The following is an 8,314-nucleotide window of genomic DNA, read 5'->3' on the forward strand; positions in this document are numbered from 1 at the left end:
AGTTTTTGAAATGAAGGATTCATTATCTTCATTATTCTGATCCTGCTACTTTCATTTTTTGGAAATTCTAGCAAAACAGGAAACATGGTAGTGCATTCACCATGTTCCCTCAGTCAATCATCTTGCAAGCTCTATAGGCAGGACACATTATCTACCCTCTCATAATTGAAGAACTGCACATTACAGTTGTCAGGGCTTTGGTCATTATCTTCTGTCTGGTAAATCATGGAACTTGGAGAAGAGGGAAATGCTCTGATACCACAGTCTGGCGTCTTCACTTTGGTTTTGCTAAGGGGTTACTTTCTTTAGACACCTAACCTACAGAGGGAAAATAGAGATGCTTATGTATTGAGACAGTTAAGTCACAGATCAGAATATAGATTACTGAAGAGAACTCAGTTTTGATTCAAGTACATGGGAATATTTTAAATATTCATGAATACTATTTAATTTTAATTAAATGTGTGGAGTAAGTTACTGTTGGTTTTTTGTTGTTGTTGTTGCTGTTGTTTGTTAGTTTGATTTTTGAGTGAGGAAAGTGAATAACTGCCCAAATTAAAGTAACTGTAACAGAGAGAAATCTGTTTCAGGAATTTCAGTACTCTGTTGGGGGCCGCCCAGTTTTGGCTGCCTCAGGCAAGGAGATATCACTCTCCAGGGAGCAACAGGAAAACAAGATTTACATCTGGAGGCTAGGAGAGTGCATTTCCTGGTCCAGGATTCAGAGACAGTTCTACTGAGCCAGACGAAAAAAGCCAAAATGAACAAAAGATCAAACCGCATTTTGGATTATGCAGCACTAAGCTTCCCCTCCCCAGCATTGCAGAGGCAAGTCTGGGCGCTTCTTTTTGATGCTGTGTCTGGAGTTTCAGTTTTGGTTTCCCCTTTCTCTAATATTCATTTGACTCTGTTACCTGGCAACCAATCTGGGTCAGTTCCCCGCCCCAAACCCTATATAAGAGTATTATTTTCTTAATAAAGGGGGCTTGATCAGAAATCACTTGTCTAGCCTCACTCTCTGTACGTTCCCTTCCTGCCCTATTTTTCTCTCCCTCCCTCAGGAAAGAACCCGCAAGGATTCACCGCCCAGTGGGCCGGGGCTGGACCCGATAGTACTCTAAATCCATTTGTTTCCGGTTTCCTCTCTTTAACACACTTTTTTTCTTGGAGCTGTACAACTACTCACACTATGATGATTAAAGTGAATCTTTCATGAAAATGGGTTTGAGATAAAAGAATAAATGTTTTTAAATCAAATGAATAAATTATTTTTACACTACATCTAAGCAAATTGTACATTAAAGCATTTCTTTTTTTAATGTAAACACTGAAACAAATTTTCCTGATGTAATTCTACAAAATATGTGCAAATTATTATTTGTTTCCTTGCAACAAGGGAAATATTAAGGATTTAATAGGAACACAGAGAAATTTTTTAAATAATGTGGTCAAAATTATTGTAGAGGATCATTGTGGATATAGATTTGATGGATAAACTCACTATAACTCATGAATAAACTTTCCTTTACACTTTTAGTGAAGAAAGATAAATTAAAGGTGAAATTATATATATATGTATATACATATGTATATTCTGCTTTATATCTGTTATTTTCATATTAGTTTCATTGTTTATTTGTATAGCTTGCTCTTTTATCTTTAATTTTGGAACTATTTGTCAGATATCTTGGAATCTTTGACAATTAATTCACTCTTAATAAAATGTCTATGTAGCTGATTTGAAACTCCAGGTGATGACTATGTCTGCAATTGGTAGGATTTACATTAGTCCTCTTGGGGACCTCTTTGCTTCATTGTTGACATCCTTGGTTATCAGTGTTTCTGGTCTTTACTCACGCACTTCTTTCCAGAAAAGAATCCACAAGTCTAATTCCTGGAGAGATATGTGATGGGTTTCCAGTGTTCTTGGACACTCTGGGCCTCACACTTAAATATGAGTATTGTATTCAGCCCTTTCATTCCACCTTGCTCATATCAGAGTGGATAAATTTGCATGTATAGAACATGTAAATGTTTCCTCCCAGAATACACAGGCATCATAAGATGATAATTAATGTTGTGTAGCGGAGTAGATGTGTCAGAGATATCAAGTTGTTCTTTATGAAGTTTTTCTACCTTCATTTCTCTTTTACCTTTATTCTCATGGAAGAAGGAAAGATTAGATATTCCAAAAAGCAACACTTTTTGGAAATAGCAAATCAACATCAGGCAAACTAAATAATAAGAATGCTCCTTGAAGATCGTTCTGGTGTCATCACAGACTTAGGAAGACTAGAGGGAAAGAGCAACTAAGTTAACTTCTGGAGGAGATTAGGGAAGTTTTCAAAGATGAAAAGACAAATGCTATTGGACTAGAAGCATGATTAGGATTCTGCCAGATCAGCGATCTGTTCTGTTGCTGTTTGCTCTTTTCTACTCAGCTCATGCTGGTAGTTCTGGCCTTGTGATTTGGCACCCTTCTATCTATTTTGTGTCCTCCCACAAATCCAGCTGCAATCATCACCTTCTTCAGGAGAACTCAAGTGTCTCTCATAGAGGAGACAGAACCACCCCTTAAATGTTCTTAATAGCACATAATTGGAAAAACGGCAGGCTTTTAAGGAGTATATTTGCCAATGGGTCAGTCATTATATTGTATTCTAACATCCTGGTATCATAAAAACCTTGATACTCTTTTGTAACTTAAAATTTTTAACATTTATTTATTATTGAGAGACAGAGAGAGACAGAGCATGAGCATGGGAGGTACAGAGAGAGAGGGAGACAGAATCAGAAGCAGGCTCCACACTTTGAGCTTTCAGCACAGAGCCTACATGGGGCTCAAACTCACAAACTGTGAGATCATGACCTGAACTGAAGCCTGAGGCTTAACTGACTGAGCCCCTAGGTGTCTCAAACCTATTTATATTCTTGAATCAGCCTTGTTAAGCAAACTCTTTATACAATAAATACATATTGTATTTATATTTGAATTTCTGGTGTCTTGCAAGATATTGCACATGTGTTGGATGTCAACAGGTGTTTGTGAATTAAAAATGACTCAAACTTTATAATAGACTTTATGTATTCTTATAGGTAGTAATATATTATTTTTGGAGAGTGTATTTTTTGGGGGGGAAACAGTATAGGAAACAGAACTATAATGTCTACTTCTTAAATTAATAGAAAACCTAAATTTCCATTATAAAATTGATAAATCAGAAGTAACAAAAAAGAGAAATAATAAGGCAGCAAGCAAAACTAATATTTTGGATTGGAAAATAAAGGTGAACTAATTATATATACTACATTTAGTTCACAACTCATATTGATTTTATGTACAAACTTATGCTGTAAAAATATATGCAAATACATAAATAAAAATATTTTTGAACATTAAGTAAGATGTGCAAAGCAAACCATACACAAAGTATGCATGAAGACTTTTGGTTAACAAAAGTCATACATGCACACTAAGCACATATCCCAGAGCTACTCCAGAAATACTAATGTCAGACAAGAATGAGACCAAAGTAGCCAATTTTGGATCAAGATCACTTTTGAGAAACAATAGCTGTTGTGCTTGACACGGTGCTATTCACTAGGATTCTACACAATGCTTCATTTGCAGTTATTAAATGATTTTCCACGAACAAAGTAATAGAAAACTCTGAAGTAATATTTTTCACTTTAGTAGTCCATGTTAGAAAATTCAAGAGTGGGGAATTCAGTAAAATATATTGCACCTCATTAGATAATCCTCAATTTCTTGTATAGCAATCATCCGCCATTTCTTGTATAGATTTAAATTGAATTTAAGCTAATAATTGCAACACTAAGAAAAACTTTATAATGTACTTTATAGATAAAATAATAACATTAGTTTAAATTATTAGAATTTTCCCTTACCTGGCCAATATTGTCATCATTTCTTTTTGTCAGTCTTATAAATTTCTATTTAATGTTTGTATACATTGTATTTTCATATTTCATTTCAACATTATCATTAAGAATCAAAGTTGGAATCATTCATGTGGTTATGTATATATACATATTTATATATATATATGTAATTAATTACTATGTTAATGCAATAGACTTTGAAATGCATTGATTCATGTCATTTGACCAGTGTCAAAGATGTTGAAAAAAATGGGATTATTCCTCATTTCTGCATCTCAATGTTTTTGAAGAATCAACTCCTGGCACCAGGTGTTCATGCAACAGAATGTAGAATACCCATAGAGTGAGAAGAGAAATTACGTCTCTGAGATTACGTGTGCTCCTTTGTTAAGAATGTATTTCTTATATCTGAGATATATATTTATCTTCCTTGTGTTTCCTTTAGATAGTTCTCCTGTGATTACTATAACTGGTCTTATTGTTATATGAACCATTTAGGTTAATCCTCAATGCATTTTTAAAACTTTAAGGTAATGATCCAAATTCATACTGAGTAATATAGTATTAACCACCAATTACATTAGAATTTTTCTAAGCTAAACTTAAGTAATTTCAATACATTATAACCTAATTTTTTTCTAAGGAAAATGGACACATATTAAGCTATGGGGGGCAAGTATGTAGAAGTAGTAACATCGATGCAGGAATATCACCACTTGTAAAGCACAGTTTTATATCATCCATTGTCTATCCTCTTTCCCAAACCCTGTAAACAGTACATTTGTTTCCTCACTAGACTGTCCTCAGTGTAGACTCATGCTCTTCTTTCAGTATGACAGTGGGTTCCTCCAAGTAGGTTTTGATATGTAAAATGGGAGAAACACAGTCACAAATAAAACTCTCTAGAAATGAAGTTAGATTGTCATTTTGAGAACAAGGAGAAGGCAGCCAAAGAGCAAGAGTGCTGACCATGACTGAGAACTATTCTCTAGCTCTGCACCATTTCTTCATGTCATGTGGGGTGATTTATAACTGACTAACTTCTGCTAAACAGTGCCAGTAGTTCCTATTTGGTTAGGAAGATAACAGATATTCGTAATCATCATGGAAATTTAGTTGCACTAAATTGTGATCTGAGAATCAGGTTATAAACATTTTTAAGAAAACCCAACCTTTGACAACATTTATGCCTTCAGATGGGTGGATGGAATCAAGCCTGTAATTCTGAAATATAAATCAATTCATATACCCTCAAAGACTCTGCCCAACTTATCTCAGTACTAACAAAAACAACAAGAATTTTCTCATTTCCACTTTTGCATTTTCTTTAATACCTTAATTTCTGAAGAGCAAAACAGTGAGTTATCCACAATCTGGTCCAGGTGTTCAGGGTATAGGTCAAAAACATTATGATTCTGCCATATATGCACATTCACAGCCCTAAATCTCTAAATCCCTTGACATCTGTACCATTGAACTGAATCTTTTGAGAAAAATATGTTATTTATCCCAAAGGGATATTGCACAACATTGAAGATACAGGTTCTGGTTTTGGAGTCAAGTAAGAGTGAAGGCTTTACATTTTCTTAAATAAAATGTCTTTAAATTGTTATTAATAACTATTTTTCTTAAGCACCCTGTAAATGAAGGTGTATATTATGATAATTTGATACATTTACATGCTGTAATAAGGTGGTCAATGTAGCAATAATTCGCACCTATATGATGTTACATAAATAGTCTCTTTTTATTGGTTTGACTAGTTAGGTTGTAGTCCCTTAGCAAATTTGTTAAGTTTAAATGATAGATATCAAGGAGAGAGAAAAAAGTAACAATTTTTGCACAGTAACCGGCTGCCATGATTTTGAATCACCCAAGCTTTACATTTGTACTGCCTATAAGGTCATATATAAATAAAATAATAGCTTTACATGCATATGTGTATATCTCTATACTTGTGTGTGCAAATTAGAGGAGGGGGATGGGAATGAAGACAAGGTAATTTTAATGAATACAAGCAATTTTAACATTTATTGAGAATTTTGTTTCTTTCTGTGTAAGACATTAGGACCACAAGTTGAAAGCACTTAAAAGATTTCAGAAAGTTTCACTTACTTTCATATACATTCATATCTTTTTTATTGGTTTATTTTATTTTCTTCTAAGTGAAGTTGATAATAAATATTATGGTACTGTAGGAGTTCATTCAAAGATCAGGCTTATTTTGCATACATATTAAGTAAGAATACTTAGACACCCATATTTGGAGATAATAATGATGATGGCAATAGCAGCATATCCAATTTTAATTGTTCATAACTTTAAGTAGGTAATAAGATCCATGTATGTATATTCGTATTAATTAGAAAAAGAAATTATATTTGAGGAAGATAAATGAGATACCCAAATTCCATAATTTAGGAGTCATTTTTGATATCTCTCAATAAATGTTTACTATACATTTTGGAAAAAATGAGTAATACAATATTAACATATAAATTCTGCCATTTTCAGTGGACATGTAATAAGCATTAACAGGATTATTCACTAATATTATGACTTAATACAAGTGCATCATATGCACTCATACCATTTCCTCAACCATTTTCCACTTGTTATCACATTTAATTTTTTCAATTTCCAAGTTATGTGACAACAAATACATATGGAGAGAACACTTTTTGCTCTGTTTTCCACTTTATAACTTTATTTTATTGAGGTGAAATTCACATATCATCTAATACCCACTTAAATTAATTAACATGCATAATTGAGCGGTTTTAGTACATTTCCAGGGCTATGTGACCATAGGAAATATGTAATTCCAGGAAATCATCAGTTCCAAACAGAACCAGAAAACAAAAAAAGAACCCTCATAATTATTAATCTGTACTCAATATTGACTCATCCTTCCAGCCCCAGGCAACAAATAATTTGCTTCCTGGTTCAGTGGACTTACTTATTATGGACATACCAAATAAAAGGAATTTTACATTCTTGCACAACTGGTAGCTTTTGGTTTCTGACTGTTTTTACTCAGCACAGTGCTTACAAAGTTCAGCCACATAACAGCACATATCAGTACCTTATCCTTTTTATGGATGAATAATAATGTCTATACGACTATGCCTAAACTTGTTTATCCATTAGTCTGCCAATAGACATTTCAGTTTTCTATTTTTTGGCTATTATTGCTATGATGAACATTTGTGTATAAGTTATTATTATAACATTAATTATCATTCATTTTTGGTATCTACTTAGAGGTTCAACATCTGAGTCATGTGGTATTTGTGTTCAAATGTCTGAATAAAATGTCAAACTGCTTTCCACATCTCATGCATGATTCTAAATTCTCACTAGCAATGTATGAGGATTCCAATATTTACACAAAATCTCCAACACTGCCCAATTAAAAAAAATTATAGCCATTTTAGGGAATATATGGGTTCTTATTGTGGTTTGATTTGAATTTGTCTAATGACAAAGGAGATTGAGAATGTCTTCATGTGCTTGATGTCTCTTCTTTAGAGAAATGTCTATCCAATCCTTTGTTGTTTCAAAAAATATGACATATTAGGAAGCAAAAGACAAATGGCAGAAAGAGGTTCTCTATATCAGTACTTACATCAATGCACGTCGATTAAATTCCAATTTAAAAAAGGGAGATTGACAGATATCTGTTCTGCTACCTAAATTCCACATTGTCTAGAAGTTTTAGCCAGGGCAATCAGGTAAAAAAAATGAGATGCAAATTTTGTTTGTCCTTCCCTTGTATTTCTCAATGAATAAGCATCATTTTGTTCATCTGGAAATCATTTTTGACAACCAAAGTTTCAAATGTAGTTACCACTTTTTATTTTGAAGTTTCATTTTCACCAGATTCCTTCAAGTAACGGAATAGTTGCCAGACTACATGTTCCTTAGTTCTTCTGCACTCTGCAGTGTTTGAGTAGATAATCAATGAATACATATGGAAATTAAAAGTGAGCTTCATCGCCTGTTAGTTGCTCTTAGTGTCCAGCTTTAGGAACTTATACAAACCCTGTCTGAGCTCCCTGTTCTTGAGTGCATACACCATGGGGTTGAGGGCAGGAGGAATGGTATTTTGAAGTACATTGAGTAGAACTGGGACAAGGGGAAGTGTTGCTGCTGCACTATGGGTGATGGAAAGGACAATGACCACTGTGTAGAAGAACAGGATTAGGATGAGGTGGGAAGTGCAGGTACTTAGGGCTTTGGAAGCAGCTTCTGCTGAGTTCAGCTTCAGCACTGAATGAAGTATCAAAGCATATGATAAAGTAATCAAAGCCAGGTCACTTCCCATCAGTGTCCATGCCAGAAGTAGCTGGCAGATGCCGTTGATGGTCCTGTCATCACAGGATAAGCTAGTGACTCCAAGATTAGAGCA

This window comes from Suricata suricatta, chromosome 11 (assembly GCF_006229205.1).
Source record: "Suricata suricatta isolate VVHF042 chromosome 11, meerkat_22Aug2017_6uvM2_HiC, whole genome shotgun sequence".
NCBI classification, from domain to species: domain Eukaryota; kingdom Metazoa; phylum Chordata; class Mammalia; order Carnivora; family Herpestidae; genus Suricata; species Suricata suricatta.